A 23,964-nucleotide genomic window follows, 5' to 3' on the forward strand; every position below is an offset into this window, starting at 1 on the left:
GGTTCCTGCAGGGGGAAGCCACGAAAGTTGTGCTTCACAAGCAGAAGTCCTTGTTCCTGTGGAGATACTGCACTGAATCCAATACAGGATGTTCAACTCTTTCCTCACATGCCTCTTCAATGATTTGAATCACCCATCTGATGGTACAGTTACTCTGCAAGGGGGGAAAGGCTGGTGTACCTTCCTCTTCCCTTCCTCTGAGCTAGCTACAATTTAAGAGGGGTCATTTAAATCACTGATGAGGCACAAAAGGAAGGAGTTAAACACCTCCTCTCCCAACAGCTCCATTCTGATCTTCAAAGCAGCAACCTGAGGCTGCTAATTAGCTTTTCCCCAAACTCAAGTGATCCTAATCATGGGTCTCTCCCATCAAGTCTGGTTTGTCCCTAAGATCAGAGCATTCTGTTTGAAAATAGACTGCAGAAGCTAATTGACATTTTCCGACATGTTTCCTGTCTGGATGCCTAAATACACCCGTCACTACTTTACCTTTTAAATTAACTGCACAGTGTAATGTTGAAAGGAAGGATGACGATGGTGTCAATTTTTTCACCTATGGGCACTTTCTTAGATTTTTCTTTCATCTTTTCCCATTCCTTTTAAAAAGAGATAACATGCAAATTTTCAGACTCTAAAGGAAACCATGCCTGTTGCTTTTTCAAAAAAAAGTCCCATAGTAGAATTAAAGAAGTTTATCCAGTTCTTCCTTCGTAGTGTCCAGCCCCTACCTGTTCTACCTACCTGTTCAGGTATAGCTGGGTGCTGAAGATGCAGCTGCTAGACTATTCAACCATATTGAGTATTCTGTCTATGAGGGAGAGCTTTAGCTCTGCCCTCATTTAGTTCTGCCCTTGCTCTTCATCCATTAGTACATTATATCTAACTAGCCCACCAAGAGTAGGGGATATGCAATGTACTACAGCAGTTGTGTTGAGTTGGGTCCTAGAAATGGTACTATGGCACTAGCTGTATCACTGGCACTCTTAATGCCAGTCCCATTAGCTGTTGAGCCACAATTGCTAAGAATCTAGGCTTTGAGTTTCTTCACTGCCTTGTTGCCTCATGCAAAGAACTGTTAGTTTTGTCCTTAAACATCCATAAAACAATTTAGATATTTTAAGCACTGTACTTGATTAAGGAGTCAGCCAAGATATCACTGCTTTGTTTCAAAGATGTAGATGTGAGGGTGTATAGAATGGTCAGTTGTGAATTAACACAAAAGTCCTGGAGTACAAGAGCAGCAAAGAAATTTCAGTCAATAAGGCAAAAATAAGCAAGAAAAGGAGCTCAAGGTTTTGGGTCTAACCTTTAAAGCCCTATAAGGTCTGGGACCACTGTACCTCTGGGACCACCTCTCCCTATACACCCCTAGAGAGCCTTATGATTGGCTAATAAGTAATGACTCAAAACATGCAGGTAATCTCTTAACAGAGCACAAGAATAACATTATGGAGCCGTTTCACTCTTCTTGCAGCTTTCATAAGCATTTTTACAAAGAAGGTTAAATATTTCAGAACATTTCCTGAAACCTCTAAGTGAACATGTATTGTTCTCTTTAAAGGGCTCTCTACATTACCTGAAGAATTACTATCTCTCCATATGGAGGTAAAAATGAACAATGCTGGATGTGCCCTTCATCCTTAGTTTCACATATTAGCAAAATGTACTGCTTTTGAAGTACTTAATCAAGAAGCAAAGGCAGGATGAAATTGACTTTATCTGTATTGATTCCATGGAGAACATCATTCTGATTAGGCACACTCTAATCACAGTCTTTTAAAAAGCATTTCCTTCTTCCCTTTTTCCCGGATCCTCAAGCTATTTTCACTAGTGCACTGTCAACATAGTCTAGCTTTCCAATCTAATCAGCTGAGAAACAGGGGTTCAAATCCCCACTCAGCTATAAAGCTCATGGGGTGATGAGCTTCTCTGAGCAGGGACAGGCTGAACAACTTCAGGTGTTCCTGGGTGAGACGTCAACCTTGGATCCTTTCCAGTCCAGCTTCCACCCTGGCCATGGGCCGGAGATGGCTCTGGTCACCCTCACAGATGATCTCCAAGGGCAACTGGTTCAAGGTGGGTCAGAACTGCCAATATTATTTAACCTTTCAGCAGCTTTCCACATGGTCGACTATGACCTTTTGGACCACCGCCTCACCAACATTGGAATCCAGGGCACAGGCCTTCAATGGCTGCACCCCTTTCTCCAGGATCAGGGAAAGAGGGTGGCACTTGGAGAAGAGGTATAGCAGTGGTACCCCTTGATGTGTGGGTCCCACAAGGTGTGATGCAGGCGCAGGCAGTTGAGGGTGCTCCATGCCCTCAGCCACCCAGGGCAGAAGACTCACCTGGCCCTAGCATCAGTCCCCTACCACCACTGCAGCAGCGATGCCAAAGGGGCAGAACTCTCCTCCTCCAGTGGCTATTTGTACCTGGACTCTCTTGATACCTGAGTTGTACACTCAGACTTCTATTGACTATGCTCCTCTGCCTCTGGCCCTGGGAACTGACAGCCCCCTTGCCCAGCTTATCTGGAGTTTCGGGCTGGGTTGTCACCAGTATGCTGATGACACCCAGCTTTACCTGTTGATGGATGCCCAACCAGACTGGCGAGGTGTTTGGATGGCGTAACTGAATGGTTGAGACAGAGTAGGCTGAAATTCAATCCATTGAAGATGGAGGTCCTGTGGCTTGGCCGGGGCAGCCCTGAGGTGGGGTGCCAGCTCCCGGCTCTTGACTGCATGCCTTTAACACCTATGCCCGCATTCAGGAGTCTGGGAGTGATTCTTGCCACCTCCTTATCAATGGAGGCTCAGGTCACTGCAGTGGCCAGGGCAGCTTTTTTCCATCTCCACCCTGCCAGGCAGCTGGTTCCCTACCTGTCACACTTTGACCTAGCTATGCTGATCCATGCGACAGTCACTTCCAGGCTAGATTACTGTAACTCGCTCTACATAGTGCTGCCCTCAAGACTGATCCAGAAGCTCCAGCTGGTACAGAATGCCGCAGCGAGGGTCCTGACTGGGTCACTGCTGAGGGCTCAAATTCAGTCACAGCTCTGCCAACTTCACTGGCTCCAGGTGGAGCACCAGATCAGGTTCAAGGTGCTGGTTGTTACCTTTAAAGCCTTACATGGTCTGGTACCATTGTTCCTGCAGGACCGCCTCTCCTCGTATGTCCCCCAAAGAGCATTATGCTCAACTAACAGCAACCTATTAGTGGTCCCCAGCCCTAAAAGTGTCCCTCTGATCTCAACTAGGGCTAGGGCTTTTTCGGCCCTGGCCTGGTGAAATTCCCTCTCCAGTGAGATCAGGGCCCTGCAGAATCTTAAAGAATTCCGCAGGGGTTGCAAAATGGAGATATTCCACCAGGCTTATACTTGAGGGCAGCAATGGTTCCATCAAATCTGGCGTCCCTACCCCGCACTCTCTCTTCAGATTACTATTAAACTGAATTAGGGGGCCCTGGCTCACTGTGGCCTGTACCCGAAGGGTGCGCCATCTGTTACTATTTGTATTTTTGGGATTTGGCTAATTTAACCAATTTTAATAAGGTTAATTTATATAATTTATGTTTTTATTCTCTATTATATTGTTGGATTATTAATGATGTTAGCCACCCTGAGCCTGGCCTGAGGAAAAAGGCTTAAATGCAAGAAATATAAGGCATGGAAAACATTTCTTTTGGTGGCAAATGACATCCTGTGAACAGTTCTTTATTATAGTCATCAAACATCTGATTTCAAGAGATGGTCACTGTGAGGGGAAACAAAGCCTCTACTCAGGGCAACCTTTAGTTTGACAGCAGATTTTCAGGGGGGGGTGATATCGGAGCCAGCCGAAGTCTCGACCACGGGGGCTGTCTGAATGAGACTGCTCGTCCACGTGGGTAAGAGAGTCTCCTTCGGAAGCCTGGTTGTGAGCAGCTGTTGAAGCCAGTTCTTTTTATTTGGAGGGTATATCCCTCTGGACAGGACTTGGTGAGCTCCGTCTTTTTTTAAAAAAACCTTATGCTTGATCCAGATCAACCCACTGAATGGTTGGTCAGACCAAGTTGGCTCCGATTACATGACTCCAACCTCAAAAGGTCTCCAACTATGGGACCCTAACAAAACCAGTCAAAAAAGATAGAAAAATGGGAGAAAGCACAGAGCTGGGCATCTGAGGAAAGGCTAATAGCTAAACCCCAAAAAGCCAAATAATTATTCAGCTTTTTCAGGAATTGCCTATTCGGCTTTGGGGAGATACCCAGATTTTGGCGTTTGGTAAAACCAAAACCTGAATATTGCTGAAACAGCTAATTTTGGGTTTATTTTCGGTTCGGGTATATCGAAATGCACAGCTCTAGTTTTAAGGTATAAGTTTATCTGTTTCATCCTGTGCTGAGAAAAGATACTGACTTGCAGCATCTAAAATCACAACATTGCCAGAAATAAAACCATTTTACTAGTTTGCGCCACTAAAACAATGACTCCAACAGAGAAACTCTGATTGCTCATTAAATCAGCCATCAACAAAATCACACAAGTTCTTTTTCACTTACCCTGCTCTGGAAAGGGCCACATTACAATAACGACACTCCAATAGTCCTTCCCCCTCTCTCTTTGGTCCTTCCTTGATCAAGGCAACAGATTGTACAATCAAGCAATGATGGCTGGGGCAATCCTATACTGGCTACCAGTTGACACACTTGCCAGCTACAGCATATGGACCCAGAACACACAGAGCTCTTTCCACTTCTAGAGTTGGCAAAGTGAATGCTGCATTCATACAGGCAGAACTGCCTTGTTAGATTGCTTCTTCAGTGTTTGCATCAAGAGAACCTGAACACAGAGACTTGACGGGATTTCTCAGGGTTTAGCTTTGGATCTGCTTGCAGTACCAGAACTCAGCCCTAGAATATGTGCAGCGATAATACAGCCCATTGAAAGATGCACACAATGATTTTCCCATTCCTCCACACACATAACCTCACCTCCTGACATTTCGGATTGTGGAAGGCCGATCTTCCAGATGAGAAGGTGTGGCTTCTGAGCATGTTTGATTTCTAGGTTTACTGGAAGCAGTTTCACAATTGTTAGCATGTACTTCCAGCACTTGCCATTTCCACAATCCAGATACATGTGCATCATTGGGGGGGGGGGGTGTTGCTGTCAAGTCTCAGCTGACTTATGGAGACCCTGTAGGGTTTTCAAGGCAAGAGACATTCAGAAGTGATCTGCCATTTAAAAATAAAATTAAAAAAGGCTTCTACTTCAGCAGAAAAATAATTCTGCATTTTTTAAAATGTTCCCCTCCACAAGAGTGAACAGGTAATCTTGTGCAATTTTTAAATATTTAAAAAACACTCAGATTATGCTATAATCAGAAAACCATTGTTGGGACAAGGGAGAATGCCTTGAAATATAATTTAGTCATGTGAGCTGCGTGAATTTGAGTGCAATCCTGAATGGGGGGGGGCAAATCAGCATAGGAGCCTGCATGACCCCGCACCATCGTAAGTGCCCATTTATCCCAGGATAAGCAGACCTTACGCTGGCATGGGGGCATTCAGACTGGCACCAGTAAGCCATGCTGCTGCGCAGGGCTCCGCCACCAGTGCACCTACACTGGGAGCAAAATCCCAGAAGTGGGAGCCCATGCTGGCATGTGGAGGGGCATTCCAGGAGGCGGCATCCTAATCCTTTTCACCCCAGGAATGCTCTCTCTAGTTACAGCATTGCTGCACCTCCTTTTTGTTGGTGTAGCCTCGTTGTTTTCTATGGGGGCATTTCCCCGGCCTCCGCACATCCACCCCCCTTCAGGAATAGGCTGCCCGTATATTATTTTTAAATTTCAACTCCATTACAAATTTTACTAACTACAAGGGAATCAGGTGGGGAACCTCATCCTTCCCTGCGACCCATTGTTCTGCTTTCAGTTGTACATCTGTAATATGGTGATGCTAATGGCCTGCCTTGGAGTACTGTTGTAAGAATGTTCAGATAATGTACATAAGCCGCTTGGAAGCTCAAAAATGCTCCATATTCTTTTTTTCTGAAGAACCTCGGTGGTTTTGAACTCATGCAACGTTTTCCTGCTGCAAATAAATTAAAGTCTTACTGGTATAGCATACGCCAACACCACCTAAGTTGTGTTAGCAAGAGCTTTGAAGGAAACATTGTGTATTTTACTTGTTGCTGCACACCAATGCATAAAAATTGCTTCTACTTTAGCAGAAAAATAATTCCATATTTTAAAAAATATTCCCCTCCACAAGAGTGGAGGAAAATCTGAGAGCTCAATCAAATTATAATAAACATGGCTGTAAAACAGCTTAAAGACAGAAAGAAATATCAGGGTTAAAAAAAATCTTGTTGACAGGATTTAATCATAGTCCCTTGAGTTATGAGAGACACAAGCCTACAGCAGGTCCTGGGGAGAATTCACATAACACTCAACAGTCAGTAGAAAGCTCCCAGCTGGCAGTTGTATTAACACATTTCTATGATGTGCTCATTTTTAGATTGATTGTAAGAAATTTTCATGAGCAAATCACTTTGTGGTCAATGTACCTGAATAGGAACCTTTCCCATTCACAGACACAGCAGGGAATATGTAGGGCCTAAACTAAAGGTAATAAATACACATGAAAAAAATGCTGCTAAACAGCATTCTAAGCGCTGATTCATGTGTTAGCAGAACAACATAGGAGCTGCTTTCATACTCTACTTTCTATGCCAGTTGTCAGGCTGTGACTCCCAAGGAAGGGAACCCAGGGCTGCCATGCTCTCCAGAGTCCTTTAGCAGCAGGCTACAGCCAAATGGGCCCTCTGTGCCCTTACTACAGCTAAAAGACTCATAACATTGGAGAGATAAATGCCCACCTCCCATAAACCAATGGACTGAGGACCTTACAACCAGGGTTGTCAGCCCCCCACCTGGAAACCAGCAGGGGGTGGGGTGGGGGACACCATCTGCAGAGGGAGGCTGGCGCTGATGTGATGATGTCATTTCCATAAGTGACATCATCACATTGGCAATGTTGAGGGAGACTCTCTGGCATATAGGCGAAAACTCTATGGTAGAGTCTGTTTTCACCATAGAATTTTGCCCAAATACCAGAGCGTCTCCTTCAATATTGCTGATGTGATGACATGACTTCCAGAAGACCCCCGCAGGCCAGCTGGATAGAGTTTGGGGGAGGGGCCCCAAATTGGGGGATCCTCTGCCCCTGGTGGGGTCTGGCAACCCTACTTACAAAGTTATCAATATTTGAACATATGGAATATAGATGACAATTGCACATGGTCATATTTTTAGACATTTTGGAAATCTCATAGAAACTTATGTGTGGATCTGCCACCACTGTTGTTAAGTATTTATTTTAACTATATAGGCAGTTCCTCCCTCTTTTCCCTTTTTTAAAAAAATAGTTACTGGGTTTCAAGGGTTTTTCTTCTTGTTGTTCTTTTTTTTAAAAAAAATTTTTTTTAAAAAAAGCAGATGTATATAGGCATAAATATTGACACCAGGTAGTGAATAGCTGGAAGCAGATAAGAAGCAGAGATACAGCTTGGGTTCACCTATTTGCATGGGCAAAAGAATGTCTATCCATTGAGAGCAACTTTCTTGGCCCCCTTCCCGCCACAGCCCCAAATGTCCCAAATGCTGCTCCTGAGGGACAGGTGACCAAGGAGCATCAATGGGGGGTTATTTTTGCTTGTACCATGAGGGATGCTAGAAAGATCCTCAAAAACGCTCTGGTGAATCCGACCCTATGATTGGAGGTCTAGCCAGAATTTAAATTTAATTTTTACTGCAACAGCTCCAAAGAGGGAAAATGCTCTTCTCTTTAAAAAGCTAGTTGCCAGTCTTAAATAGTGCTAAGTTAAACTGAAGGCCGAGCTTCATAAACCTTTTCATGTCATTCGAAATGGGGCTTAATGGAGAGCTTGATTGTTTTGAAAAAATAAAGAGGTGAGTAATGAGATGCAAAGAAATAGAAAATTATAATGGGTGTCATTTTTATTGATGTCATTTTCTCTTCCTTCGTTCCTTCTGCATGTGTGTGCTCACAGATGAGGGGTGCCCTGATAGGCTGTGGGGGGGTTAGAATAAACTGTGCTGCTACCCTCTGGCTTTCTGAAGCCCATGTTGCTCCAACATTCTGCAGGGTAATGCAGTGATCAAGGCAGAAGCTCTACAGAGAACATGTCCAGGTTTGACCATTCTGAGGCAATTAATATAGAAAGCAGAGTTAGGAGCAGAGAGGGACGTTTAATCAATATCAGGTTGTAGCTACAGGTTTTATTCCACTTTTTTTCATTTAGCCAGAAGCTATAACTGAAGGCTGAATGATTACATGTCAGAGGCAATGAAAGTGTGAGTCTGTGGAGCCACTGTTTACCTCAGTGTGGTCTGAAGGCCCCTGACGTGTCAATCTTTCTGAAGCTAAGCAGGTCTGAGTCTGGTCAGTGCTTGAATGAAGACCACCAGAGAACCCAAAGTACATTGCCTTGAGTGCTACAGAAGAAATACAAGTTGTAAATTTAACAAATCTATAGAGAGCAATTAGGGAGAGGCAGTTACAAAGTCTTTTTTAAAAACCTGGACCATAAACTATCTGTCCTGTTTGATCATGATTTAATTTTAGCTTACTACTCAAAACATAGCTTCATTTCCCATGGGTTAAAATAACAATGTAATAATAACTTTCACAGTGGAATTAGCTATTATAAAAACAGACGTTGAGAGGAATGTGAGGATATTTTACAGTTTGGCTCCCATCAGCAGTGTGTGTGTGTGTTGTGCCGTCAAGTCACTTCCAACCTATGGTGACCCCATTATGGATTAATGACCTCCAAAACGTCTTGTTGTTAACACCCTTCTCAGGGCTTGCAAACTGAGGGCTGTGGCTTCCTTGATTGTGTCAATCCATCTCATGTTTGAAAGAGCAAGAGTCCAGTAACACCTTAAAGACTAACAAAATTTCTGGCAGGGTATGAGATGACCCATCTCATGTTGGGTCTTCCTTTTTTCCTGCTGTCTTCCTAGCGTTATTGTCTTTCCCAGTCACTTTTGCTTCTCATAATATGACCAAAGTACAATAGCTTCAGTTTAGTCATTTTAGCTTCTAGGGAGAGTTCAGGGTTGATTTGATCTAGAACCCACTGATTTGTCTCTTGGGCAGTCCATGGTATCTGTAAAACTCTCCTCCAAACTGCATTTCAAAGGAATCAACTTTCTTTCTGTCGGCTTTCTTCATTGTCCAACTTTTACACCCACGCATAGTAATGGGAATACCACAGTATGAATTATCTTGATCATGGCAACCAGCAACACATCCGTACACTTAAGGAGCTTTTCTAGCTCTTTCATGGCCGCCTTTCTCAGTCTCAGTCTCCCTCTGATTTCTTGGTTGCAGTCTTCCTTTTGGTTGATGACTGAGTCAAAGAATAGAAAATATTTAACAATTTCGATTCCCTTGTTGTCAACATTAAAATTGTGTAATTCCTCAGAAGTCATTACTTCTGTCTTCTTGACATTCAGTTGTAATCCTGCTTTGGTGCTTTCTGCTTTAACATTAATCAGAAGTCATTTCAGGTCTCTGCAGACTAAGAGAAAATTCCTGCTCATTCTGCCTATGGAAAGCAGAGTGGCTTCCAGAGTAGAATTTGGTTTAGCCTTCCATTCTCTCTTCATGCTGCCTCGGTGCTGGCTGGATCTATCACTGCTTTGCTAGGTGCACTCATTCGTCGCTGTTACCAGAGCATTAACTTCCCATTGCCTTCCTGCACCTCATTTTGAAGCATTCACTGATCAGCTCTTCCACAAGTACTAAGTAAAAAACTGCTTGGTAGAGGCTTGCAGAATACCACCCAAAGAAGCCTGGGAAAGAGCACAGCTCCTCAACACTCCAATGTAGAGCACATGAAGTAATGCAGTGCACCTGGCAGAGCATTAGTCTAACCAGTGCCAAGGCAACAGGATGGAAAAAGGGAAGAGTCCTGTAGATTACAACAGAGATGCTTCAAACTATGCTCTCCATGGCAGAAGTTCCAGAGAGCAAGACTGCAGCATAATTTGATATGTTTAAAACATATCTTATGTTGCTATTTTCATTATATTACTGAATTGTTTTTATTTTGTGAGCTCGATTGGGCCAATCTCCGGAAAGGCGGCATAGACATTTTCTTTAAAAAAAAAAAAAAAAAAAAAAAACCTAAACCCCAAGTGTTTTATAAAGGAGTTGCGTACATGTAGGAAAATTCCTACATATTTCTTATTATCATGCCTCAGGCTTAATGGAATTCAGACATCTAATTTGTTGCTTCCTTGACAATTGTCAACACATCTTCCTAACTTAATTATTTGCATCCAAAATATGTAATTAAAATATTTAAATTTACCTTACGTTCACCTTATATTTAACAACAGTCATTTAAAAAGCATGACTGATGTGATCACAGAAAGTTCCCTAACTACCCAATTAAGTTCTTGAGTGCAACTGAGAAAAAAATCTGTTAGCATCCAGTATATCACCAATGGAGATGTACTCACTAAGTGTCACATTTACAAATGGCAGAAACCCAAGGGAAAGGTTGTGTTATCAAGTTTCATAATTTCCACGGGGACATCTTACACCTGTCTTCTTGCAGCTGTATTCAGCAAATTAACAAGATACCCTGTAGTCCTCTGGGATATTGTTGAAGGATAGCCAGTCTTGCTGACGGTACAAACAGTTCAACCTGTCTGAAGTGAAATGGGAGTTGAGATATTGTCTCTTGATGGTAGTGTTAAGTTACAATAATAAGAAATGAAACCTATTCATGGAGACAAAGTCAAAGGTAAGCCAAGTCGGCTAATGTGCATTCATGCACTCTACAATTTCACCATGGATGAAAGAGAGGTCTGGTAAACTCTGCCGAGCATTGATGATTTACTAACATTGCCACATTTAGTTAGGTGTCACTGTCATTTCTCTCCTAACAGTTTTATAATGCATTTCAAGGGGAGCTAAAACCATACCTGAAATGAAACTGTAAAAACCATATTTTTAGGAGCTGGCTCTTTGCCTGAATGGTTACTACACTTGAGCTTATGCAACATGCTTTATTTACGACTATTAAACCAACCTCTCTTGTGAGAATTGAGCAAATGAGCTGGACATGACATAGTCCTTAGAACATTCCAAAGAATCAACACTTTAGTGAAAATCACATTCTTGAATGTTGCTTGTTTCAGGATGGAGTGGAAACATTAGAAAAAACATCTCAAATACAAATAGCATTTCAATACATAAATTTGCCATATTGATTAATAAAGGATTGTGGTTTCATAAAAGGGAACATTGCAGAATCGTTGTACAACTGAAGATCTGTCATGGACCATTTGAATATTCTCTACCCACCCTAATCCATTCCTAATGCCTACAAGACAGTTCTATGTTACCCAGATTGGAATGCACTATAGCTGACAGCAGTAAAGTATTTCTAGTCAGGCAGGCAGTCATTTATTTGCAGTCATAGACCATCAAACAAATTGAGTTTACATTACTGAATAATATAGAGTAAAACAAGTACAAAATACAATTAAAATTTAAATGCTTAAAATGTAAAAAAAAATGCAGAGGTACATAGCTAATTAATATCAAAGAGAACAAAAACTGTATATTATTAAAATTGGAATGCTTAATAATAGCAAAAGCTTGGTAAAATAAGGCCAACTTTTCACGGTAGATTTTGCTTCTCTCTTGCTGTGGAGCAAAAAAAAAAACCGATTTTTTTTTTCATGGCCGCTGATCATCTCTGTCAAACCCAAAGTAGTTTTGTTTTTTCATGGAACAAAGCAGGCAGTATTCTACAGCGGTTTGGTGTGCCTCTTTGCTGGAGCCCTCTGCGAAGGTGGAATGGTGGCCTGCGATACTTGTCGGAGCACAAAACTCCCCTTGTCCAATCACTGTTCACGTGCCGGGGAGGGAGGAGAAATTTGCCTGCATGGGCGGGGAGAATACATCTGACCCCAGAGAGTTTTTCATGGAGATCTGCGCCAAAAACCGCATAGCAAAAGGAAAAAACGGACCAAAACAGGTTTGACTTGACACGGGGATGAAATGGTTTTTCCCCACAAATTCAAAGCAGTCATGAAAAATCAAAAAATAGCAGCATGGCAAAACAAAAGTGAAACCACTTCAAACCTCCGTGAAAAATGACCTAAGTCTATCAGAAATAAGTCTACTCATTCTCAATTTCTTTGGCTACTGTATAGACTTAAGCGATCTTTGCCTTATTTTCATAACGTATTACTAAACTTTAATAAAGATCTTTACTAAAGATCTGACCCAAAGCATGGTCAATCACAAATATCATAAATGTGACTACTATTATTTGTAACCTTTGGGAATGGTTAGAAACTTCCCAATCTGACAGGAACATTGTCCGGCAAGTTTGCCAATCTTCTTGCCATATAAAATGACTCCCAACTCACATTTCAATGCACAGAAGTTCCACTTTCCACTTTCTCAGGTGTGGGAGGTCTTTCTTATTCTATATAAGCCTGCCCCTCCATGTTTGTGAGAGCAATTTCATTTTCTGTGGGTGTGCCTGCTAGGCAGGGCAAGGGCTTTACTGGATGGTTAGTGGGATGTAGAGAAACAGAGACAGAGGTCCAGGTTCCCCACTCTAAAGCAGCTTTAAAAAACTGAGCTTTTTTTCAGATCTCCTCCTATTAGGAGAACACTCTAGGCTCTTAGGGTTGGTTCTACCAGTTTTTCCATGGGCAAAGAGGAAGAGAGGGCCTCTTTTGACCAACAAACATTATGCAAGTTATTATGGGACCTATGTGGACAAAAATGGAGGCTGCAGCGAGGAAAGGAATCAGACAAGATCGAGTGGATGAGGTGGTAGGATGAGGTATGGCAACCCATACAGCAGTATATTTAAGCGGAACTCTTCTGAAGTGCCCTCACAAATATGCTATGTGGTTCTGTTCTGTTCATATAGTCAGGATACTCCCTGGATAATATCAAGTGAAGAAAGGGTGAGTAAGGAAGCTGTGGCTCAGACTAGATTGAGCAGCAGCGACAGCAGCAAATCTGAGGGTTTGCATGGATCTTCTCCAATCACTTGGATTAGAGAATAAAATTGGAGTGGGGATAAAATCAGATTTACAGCCTATTCCTGAGGTTGTGTTCCAAATGGGGTTAGGAGATGGCGTGACCCCTACACCAGCATCTGTGCTACTTGCACCAAGCAAACTGCGACAGACGCTGGCATAGTGCCACTTATGCCGACCCCCCCCCCTCTGGTCTGTGGCTGCAGAGCAGCCCTCAGACACCAGTGTGGCCTCCCCCTGGCACCCTCTTGGTGTGGCCTCCTGCCGGCGTTCTGGGAGGTATTCCTGGGGTGTTCTAGGGGGTAAAGCTGCCGCCAGGCAGCCTCCAAACCCCTTTCAGCCAGGGAACACCTTCTAAAGTACCAGCAATGCCATGCCACCTTTTTGGTGGTGCAACATCATTGTTTTCTGTGGGGCTTTCCCCCCATTTTTTTGGGGGGGGAACCCCTTTTTCTTACCTTGCAGCAGCTGTGAAACCTCTTTGGAGGCATCGCAGCAGTACCACGGCTATGCCATCCCCAGCTGCTGCAGCTCTCAGGAATGGGCTGTTTGCGACTAGGGCTGTTGAAAAAAAAAATGGTTTCAGGTTTTTAATTCAGGAAAACCCAAATGCCGAATTCCCCTATACCGGTATAGATGGGAATTTGGCTTTAAATTCAGGATTCTCAAATAATTCGGCCATTTAAACACATTAAATGCATTTTGTGGCTCTTTGCGGCTCCTGAGGGGGCATTTTTAAAGGTAGAGGTCCCAAATTTTCCGGGTAGCTAGAAGGGATTTTCTTTGCAAGAACCCCCAAGTTTGGTAAAGATTGGGTCAGGGGGTCCGGAGTTATGGGGTCTGGAAAGGGTCGCCCCATCCTCCTCCATTCAAATACATTGGCAAAGTGGCTGTGTTCAGACTCTTTAATGTGATGTTTGCAATGTATCCGAATGGAGAAGCTGGGCTTTAAACCATGGGTAAGTTCACCCCACACCTCCATAGAGACAAAGTGTATCACATTGTATCTCTATAAAGGCACCAGGCGAACTTTCCCACCCACGGATTAAAGTCCAGCTTCTCCATTCAGATACATTGGTAAGATCATATTAAAGAGTCTGCCAATGCATTTGAATGGAGCAGGATGGGGTGACCCCTTCCTGACCCTATAACTCCGGACCCCCTGACCCAATCTTTACCAAACATGGGTGGCGTTGCAAGGAGAGTTCCTTCTAGTTACCCTGAAAATTTGGGACCTCTACCTTTAGAAATGCCCCCGCAGGAGCTGACGAAAGCCGGATATTCAGGAATGGCAAATTTGGCTTTGCCAACCCCCCGGATTTTGTGGCCTCGGTAAACCCGAAACAGAAATTTACCATATTTGCTTTTATTTGGTATTTTTCCGGTTCAGTTTTTATCAAATCAACAGCCCTATTTGAGACCAAGGAAGGCTGTATATGAGAAGGCAGATCACTGTCCCCCATACCACCCCTTACCTTCATGCAGATGATATCCCCAATGTTTATTTTTCCGTATCTTGGCTCCCTTTCAGAAGCAGAGATTGGGTGGGTGGGTGGAATCTCCCAGGGGAAAGGAACATTGCAGATAGGAAGCTGTAGCTCTGAGAGAAGTTCAGAACCATTAACACTTTTTCCACTCTCCTCTCATTTTCTTTATGATAAGGTTTAAACACAGAGATCTGCCAGTGCGCTATTTGTTTCTAGGACCACTTTCAGATATCTCTTCCATCTGTTAGAATAACCACTGTACTGTATTTTTTGAACAAAAAGGTATGAATGCTTTTTGGGGGTGGGGAAGCCTGAAGAATAGAAGAACATTTGCCATGAATAATGTAATTGCTCTCAACTGTGAAGAAGAGAGACATGTTGTGATCCCATTTTGACTGAACCAATATTCACGTGCATTTTTATATACTAGCCTTAGGAACACAATTTCTTTCTTTCTGATGTAGAATTAATTGGTGGCTAATTGCATAAATTTAGAAAAACAAGACGGAAACAAGCTACATCTTGCTTGTGGCATAGCATTTGCACTTCCTCCAATATAAGGAAAGAATTTGCAAATACGTTCATTTTGTTGATATCTTTATACCGCCTGAATATGAATGACATGTCTGCTGTTCATAAAGGTATTTAATAAAGACACACTAAGACAGAAACTGCAAAACTTAAAATGTGACCTTGGCATATTATCACCAATTGCACCATATTATGCATAAAAGTAGAAAGTGGTATTTTTTTTAAGCCTGCTAATTGTTAACCTTGATGTTCAGGCACTTGCTTCTAGACACATTGCACATCTGCTTTACATTCCATGTCTGCTTTTAGCATCTATGGTGTTCCAAAGTTGCACTCTCATCATTAACAAGCTAAAAATGTTCTCTCTACAATGAAGCAGCACTTTTAGTTAAACGGGGCAAATCTCCAGTCCTTTGTTATTCACAATTTACACTGAGTTCAGCAAATTCAAGCCTGTTTATGGTATACTTATTATTATTTATTTCCCAGTTCTTCCTATAAGAAGCTGAGAGAGGTATTTTAGCTTCACAGTACCCAGAGCTGGTTTCAGGTTTTCAGGGCCTTGGCACGATTCTGTCCAGGGAGCCTCACCCAAGCAAGCAGAAAGAGCTTGCCAATGAATGCCTGCTGTTTCAATCCCCCCCCCTTGCATCTCACTCACTCACCTGGGAAAAGAAGTAGCTTCCTCCATTCAGAGCAGGAGTTGATATCACATGCCTGCCTTCTCCAACTAAGCCAGGGTTTCCCAAAGTGGTCCCTAGGGTTGCCAGGTCCCTCTTCACCACCAGTGGGAGGTTTTTGGGGCAGAGTCTAATGAGGGCGGGTTTGGGAGGGGAGGGACGTCAATGCCATAGAGTCCAATGGCCAAAGAGTCCAGGTGAGCTGATCTCTATCAGCTGGAGATCAGATGTAATAGCAGGAGATCTCCAGCCACCACCTTTGTTTACCACCTGGAGGATGGCAACCATAGTGGTGCCCGTGGCGCCCACCACTACTTCCCCTGGCACCTGCAAGCTTTTTAGAAAATGTGTGGGCCCATTGTAAGGTAGGACTTTTTATTGTCTACCCTCATTCAAGTGTAAGCCACAGCTTCTGGAGGACTTAGGAGGACTGGTAAGCACCCTGGCTTCCCTTAGCCCATGTGTGGGTTCACTCCCCCTTCAGGCTTGAACAACTGTTGCCTTGAGTTTATTTTGCAATGAAGAGAGGGAGCTTTGTTCTCGTTGGAGTCCAGAAAGGTGACTGTTGCCTGAGGGAAGATAAGAGCCCAGGAATAGAAGCTAGGGTTGCCAGCCTCCAGGTGGTGGCTGGAGGTCTCATGCTATTACAACTGGTCAGTTCACCTGGAAAAAATGGATGCTTTGAAGGGTGGACTCTAGGGCATTATGTTCCATTGAAGTCCCTCCCCTTCCCAAACCTCACCCTCCTCAGGCTCTACCCCCAACATTTCCAGGTATTTCCCAACCTGGAGCTGGCAACCCTAGCAGAAGCCCACACCCTCATTCTCCAGGCTTGCTATACTACCAACGGCTGAACCATGCTCCAAAGTACAGATAATGCTAATTTTGACAGACCAATGGCTGAACTCTGAAAAGGCAGCTTCATGTGCTCATAAGATTTGCCATGCAATTCCTTTGTGAAGTGATTGTGTTTGACTGCCTCCTATGACAGTCATTTTGGGTGCCACTCCCCACCCCCTCTCAAAATCCAAAGGTGCCCATGAGCTGAAAAAGGCCCCAGGACATTAGTGATGACCCAATGATGGTTCTCCATCCCTGACAACATCCCTGTGAGGTTGGGTGTGATGAGAAATATTGACTCATCCAAAAACCAGGATTACCAGATGCCCACCATGCATTGGGTAACTCTATTGTGTGTGTTAAGTGCCGTCAAATCTCCTCCTACTCATGGTGACCCTATGAAAGACAGTCCTCCAAAATGTCCTATCTTTGACAGCCTTGCCCAGATCCTGCAAATTGAAGGCTGTGGCTTCCTTTATTGACTCTATTACCCACCCTCAGTTCATTGCCTCCATGACCCTCCCTCAATCCAGTGAGAGGCAGAAGAAAAATTGAGGGGGGAAAAACATTGCTAATGTTGTGATGTCACTTCCAGCTGAAGGGCTGGAAGTAACTCAAAGCCCCCCCCCCCAGCAATCTAGGAACTGACCCAGTCTCTATGATACGGTTTCATCAATGGTCTTTTCTATGGTCTTCATCCAAAAGAAACATCAAAGTATCACTAATGCTTCCCCTTCCCAGGCTCCTCCCCCAAACAACTCCTGGGAATCATAGGGGCAGACCAGACAACCCTACCCAAAAAAATCTAATGAACTTCATAGGAAGCCCAACCCTGGTTTCCCCAAATCTAATACAGCGCTCTAGCTAATGTTCAACTCAAAGTCCATAGAATTTATTATGTAACATTAATGACAATCTTGATAATGAAGTACAACTGAACTGGAGCAAGAGGAATGGCCGGTTCAATGTATTTTGTTGCCCCAAAGAAAGTATCTCCATTACCTCCTGGGTCAGTGATGGCACAGGCCCAGGAATTTATGCCAGTCACCTCCCATGGTTCTAGTGGTGGGGAGTCAAATGAGTCCCTGTGATGTATTGAGGGCCTCCTTATTGTGCCAGCCCAATCACTTGCTCGGGTGTGTTGGCAGGAGAGCCAGCCCTGGTGACAGGCTTTGAGCATTCTTTCTAGATGTGCTAGCATAGTGTAGTGGTTAAGAGTGGTGGTTTGGAGCAATGGACTTTAATCTGGAGAACTGGGTTTGATTCCCCACTCCTCCACATGAGCGGTGAATGCTAATCTGGTAAACTGGTTTGGTTTCCCCACTCCTACACATGAAGCCAGCTGGGTGACCTTGTGCTAGTCACTCTCTCTCAGCCCCACCTACCTCACAGGGTGTCTGTTGTGGGGAGAGGAATGGAAGGTGATTGTAAGCCAGTTTGATTCTCCCTTAAGTGGTAGAGAAAGTCAGCATATAAAAACCAACTCTTCTTCTGATTATGAAGCACTATAAACCACAAATTATCTCCTCTTCCTGTCTGAAATTTTCACATATTTCCCAGCTTTTTTTGATGGGGGAAATCTCAAGTGAGTTGTGTTCCTGCTTTTGTATGGCTGATGAAACATTCAAAAGAGCCTGTATGGGCCCAAGCTCTGGATGCTGTAATAGCTGATACATTTCCCCCACGCAACAGATAGGCACCCTCCTCCTGCCCTGCTAATCCCACATTAGAAATCTGCCACACAGTATAGAAAGCACAGTCTCTGCTTTTCATTCTGGGCAAGAGACCAATGTTTTAACCTTCCCCATAGCTGGTCACATGGCAACTGTTCTTTGTCAAGCGGTAGGGGGATTTTGTGCATGGCCTAAACAGTGGGAAATTTACAAGACACTTATTGCAGGGAGCTGATAAATTACGTTGAAGTCGGGTTCCCATTTCAGCTGAAGCCCTGCTCTTGAACATCTTGCATGGTGGTTAATGCTTCCATGAGTGGTACTGTTTATAGCAATGGAAGTATCGGTACTGAAAAGAGGTGTTGCAGAAAAAGGAAAAATATGGCTGAAGAGGCTCCGGATACAATTTTGGGCCCCTTCTGCTCTATGTGGAGCTCTCCACATAGAGGGAGGGATTTGTGTTTTCAGATAAATAATCAGATAAATAATCATTTGTAGGGGCAAAAGAGGTTGTGATCAAATTAGAAGAGAAATGCCTTGCATTGTTAGTTCTACAAGAAGTTTGTGAAATTGAGGCACTCAACATTACATATTGACAAAGCACAGCTGTTGCTATATATCCATGTTTTGGGGAAAAATAACCACCTCCCAATCATCGCTATTTATTTAGTTAGTTATACCCTTCTTTTCTCTCAGTGGGGACCCAAAGCAGTTTACAACATCATTCTTTTCTCTTCCGTTTTCTCCTCACAGCAACTTTGTGAATCAAAGAGAGAGTGCGACCAGCCCAAGGTCACCCAGCAAGCTTCCATGGCAAAGTTGAACCAGATCCTAGGCCAACACTCTAACCACAATGTGGTAACAGACCATGATGTTATCCCAAACACAGAATATCAAAGCTCTCTGGGGCTACTTTTGCCATGGGGCCGAGCAGCATGTGCTCAGGGACACCCAGAAGGAGAGCCTTTGCAACTGCATCAGGCATGGTTTTAGAAGGCCAGCTCAGCATCCCCCTTCTTCTTTTACCTGTTTATGGAAGGAATGGACAGGTAATTCATTATAGCTCAGAAATCAAAGCAGAAGCAGGGAGGATGCTCTGCATGGTACCTTAACCCTTGAAAAAGTGAAATACCTCAAAACCAGATTAGTAAGAACCACGATGTAATGCTGATCCCCTCAGGCAGCTGCACAGACTGAAAACTACTCCAGAATTTTTTTTTACCACAATGGCAATGGGTAGAAATGGTTTTATTATAATCATTTCCTAAATAAACTATAACGAAGGGTTCTGCTGGGAATGGCAAAGTCTCATTTTACTCCTGGGTGCTTTTGTTTGTACCTCCCTCATCATTCCTCAGTTCTGGCCAGTCACTCTGCATTTGCACAGAAGGAGAAACTGCCATTGCTGATCTTATTCTCACTGCTTGCTTGTCACGTATGCTCACCTCCTATTATCAGGGAGATCAAAATGACAACATGTACTGAAGAAAACTGAGTAAGCTTTTTCAGTTGCTTATCCTGATTAAGAAAAGCAAATGCCCTCTAAGAGCAAACAAGATTTAATGAACTAAAACATTATCACAGCAGCAGCAGTAGCAGCAGCAGCAGCAGTAGTAAATGATGTAGTAAAGTAGCAGTGCGAACTAAAGAAGTTGTAGTTATTATTGTGGTTCAATAAGGAAATTTTTGGGACATAGGTATGAGCATAAGATATCTCTTTGATAAGACATTTCTTTAAAAAAACTGTAAGGGTTAATTTCTGCTCATAAAGGTCACATCCTGGCGGCTATAGGTATTTCCCAATGCCAGATGTACAGGAATATGACGTTGTCACTCAGCAGTGAGAAAATAATAGTCTTTACATACACAGAGCCATGTTATTACTATTTCACTATGCCAGGACCAAATTATGCTGAAATTTGGTTCACATTAAGACCTGTATAAAGAGAAGCTATTCTGATGAAATGTATTCTGTTGTGATTCCTTAGAAGAATACATGTGAAAAACATTAAATTGAATATCAAATCTGCAATGGATTTTGAAGGGAATGGGCATGGGCTGCAACCCAAAGACTTTTTTTTTTTGTGGGAGAAAAAAGTTGTGATAGAATTGGCTCTGATGTGAGCCATCATACACAGTGAATGAGATCAGAATGATGGCTCCCTCAATTGTCTGTTATGTCCAGTGGCTCATCATACCATCTTCAGCCATTCTGCTCAAAGCATGACAACCATAACAAAGAGAGACAGTAATCTTGTCTTCTAACCTTTGGGCAGGCTGCTGGTCTGGGAGCTAGTTGTAAAATACCATATAAATACCGAAAGACCAGGGTCTTGTGAAAGCTTCAGAAAGGCAGTGTACACAATATCAGTAACTAAGGTTCCTTTACCTTCTGTCAGAAGCTTCCAGAAGGTTCACAAAGAAAGTGACTGCAGAGACTCAATTCAAAGCACACTTGCAGTGCAATCCTAAACAGAGTTGCATCCTCCTAAGTCCATTGAAGGGTATTACAACCCTTAGGAGCTTCCCATTTGTTTGAAGAAAGTCCCACTAATCATTGTGGAACTTTCTTTTGAGTAAACAAGTTTAGGATTGGGCTGGCATCTTTTTATTAAAATGTCATCTCTACAAAAACGTATTGCTCTTTTGTTATTCATATTATCACTCCCGTTGTAGTTTCCAATGCAGAGTCTGGCAAAGTAGCTGCTCCTTCTCCATTGCTTTAGCAGTATTTGAGTGATGAGATGGGGTAAATACTAGATAATTAATTATACCTTTCTAAACTCATTGACTTCAATGGACTTAGAAGGCTGTAACTGCTTAGGACTGCACTGTTCATCAACCAACCTAGCACATTCGAGATTTATGAGGGAGAATATAATGCCAGTATTGATTTGCACTGTGTTTTAGATATGTATTTTTAGATTGTTGCCACCACTGCAAACCTTCTACGAAAAAAAAAAACAGTTTGGAAATTTTGCCTCCTAATTCAAACGTACGGGACAAGCCTCCAAACTAGGGTTGCCAGGTCCCTCTTCACCACCGACAGGAGGTTTTTGGGGTGGAGCCTGAAGAGGGTGGGATTTGGAGAGGGGAGGGACTTCAATGCCATAGAGGCCAATTGCCAAAGCAGCCATTTTCTCCAGGTGAACTGATCTCTGTCGGCTGGAGATTAGTTGTAAAAGCCGGAGATCTTCAGCTAGTACCTGGAGGTTGGTAACCCTACTCCAAACTACCTCCAAGCCTAGAAGGAAAAACAGCTCTTTGGATACCTCTGACTACAAGGGCATTTACACCAACATTAAAGAAAAACTGACTCCCCCTTTCCATATCCTGATTGGCTGCTTCTCCCTGAGACTAGAGACAGACATTTTTCACTGAAAGTGCTGTGTAATGCCTGCACTGGCCAGAATCTAAATCTCATTTTACAATGGCTCTTTCCCATTTTCTATCCTCCTCTGCCAGTGTTCACATATGGTTCAAAACAGCAAACAAGAGGCTCCAATGTGCTTTATCAGAGTTGTGTGTGAAAATGCCCTCTGTGCGCTCCAGAAGGATTTGAGAAATTATCAGATGCTATCTGTCCACTCAGGCTTGTTAGCAATATCTAATATCTCTGTTAGTCCTGGCTTGCTGCCCTTGCAGTGTTCTTGTTTCAGTCCTGCTTGGCTTCAAATTAAGATGAACGGCCTTGTCCTTTCATTTCCCGAACTGCCCTTCAACTCCCAGTTTCTGGGTGGAAGTTCATTCGTGGCTCTGTGGAGCTGCAGATACTGTTGTGGCAGTCTCCCTAATTCAAATGTGGCATGAGGCATCATTGGTAAACTGGAATATCACCCACCCAATGGGAAGGCTCCAGGGAGATGCTTATAAGCAACTTCTGCTTCCTATGCCTAGCCAAAATGTTAACAGCGGTGTTTACAGTAGTAAGAGAAAATATTTGCAGTAGTAGTTACAGGAATCCAGGTGTAATACTGATTTGAAAATCTTTATCAGATGAAACTTAATTCTTGATATACTGAAGAAGTATCCTAAGACATAAGCCGGGAGCTCCACCAGTGAAACCCCTTAGAACATAAGAATATAAGAAAAGCCCTGCTGGATCAGACCAAGGCCCATCAAGTCGAGCAGTCTGTTCATCCAGTGGCCAACCAGGTGCCTCTGGGAAGCCCCCAAACGAGTGCAGCAGCACCATCCTGCCTGTGTTCCACAGCACCCAAGATAATAGGCATGCTCCTCTGATCCTGGAGAGAATAGGTATGCATCATGACTAATATGAAGATTAGATAACAGTCAGGAGCACAAATTTAGCAAGAGCTAACGCTGACCTCACTGGCAAGAAATGTTCAATCTTCGGTGTATTAAATAATTGTTAATGTGTTTTTTTTTTTTATCACAGTGTACTTTATATCAAGGTTTATGCTTGAACAGGATTAGAATCCAGTTCAAAATTCCACCAGTACCTCAGACAGGTATGTGTGTGCACATGCACACATATTTTCAGCATAACATGTACAGGAGAAACTTGAACATCGTCTCCCAGCAAGTCGGGCATGTTTCTTTTTCTTTTTTTTAGCAAATATTTATTTATTTTTTATTTATTTTTAGCAAACCATTTATATAAATAATATTTATAAAAAGGAATACAATTTATGTTTTTTTGAAATTCTGATAGATGAACACCACCTATTAATGTGTAACAGAAACAAATGCAATACAGTTTGGGGTGACATGAACTGATATACATGACTTCGAAATATTATCTTTTTTTAGATCCAGTCCATCATGCCTGTTCTTGCTTCCTCATGGTAAGGTGCATCTTCGAACTTCATATCCTCAGGCTTATTCTAAGCAAAGTCGTGAAATTGTCCAGGGTACACTTTGATCTTATAATCCACATAGCAGTATTCTCTCCTTTTCTGCTCCCAAAAAGTGGCTGGCGGTGCCATCCTAAACAGAGTCACAATTCTGAAGAACAGCATTGTCTTTTCAGGAAGTTGATTACTGTTTTTTGAAAACAGGACTGGAAAGATTCTGGTTCAAGTCCAAAGAGACTCCTTTTGCTATGGCAGAAGCTTGCAATATATCAGCAGATGTGAAAGAAGCAGCAATAACATCTCTGCCATTGCTGCTCAGCAGCCAGTTCAATTTCTGTTTATTTCACCTGTACTGGAACATATGTAGTTGTGTGAAGGAAGCCTTGTAAAAAGATTGATTCATGAAGAAAGGAGAAAAAAAATGTCATAAGGGCATTATTGTACAGTCCTAAGCAGAGTTACACCCAGGGAAATTAAATAACAATATTGTGCATGTTCTAGATGTATGTGTAGCTCTCACACTTCATTCAGTTCTCACATTAGACTAGAACAGGGGTCGGCAAACTCATTAGTCAAAAGAGCCAAATATCAACAGTACAACAACTGAGATTTCTATTCAGAGCCAAATTTCTTAAACTATATAGGTAGGTACACTGTTTATTAACTTAATAAACTTTAATTAAAGTTTTAAGTCTTAATTAAACTATAGGTACACTGAATAAAACTTGATATGCTTAATAATGATCATATTTATTGATAAAAATTAAATTGTAAGTAAGGTATCCATAAAATTAAATCATTTTTTAACAAATCACAGTTTAACAAATGGCTGCTGTTAGCAC

The sequence above is a fragment of the Euleptes europaea genome, chromosome 6 (genome assembly GCF_029931775.1).
Source record: "Euleptes europaea isolate rEulEur1 chromosome 6, rEulEur1.hap1, whole genome shotgun sequence".
NCBI lineage: Eukaryota > Metazoa > Chordata > Lepidosauria > Squamata > Sphaerodactylidae > Euleptes > Euleptes europaea.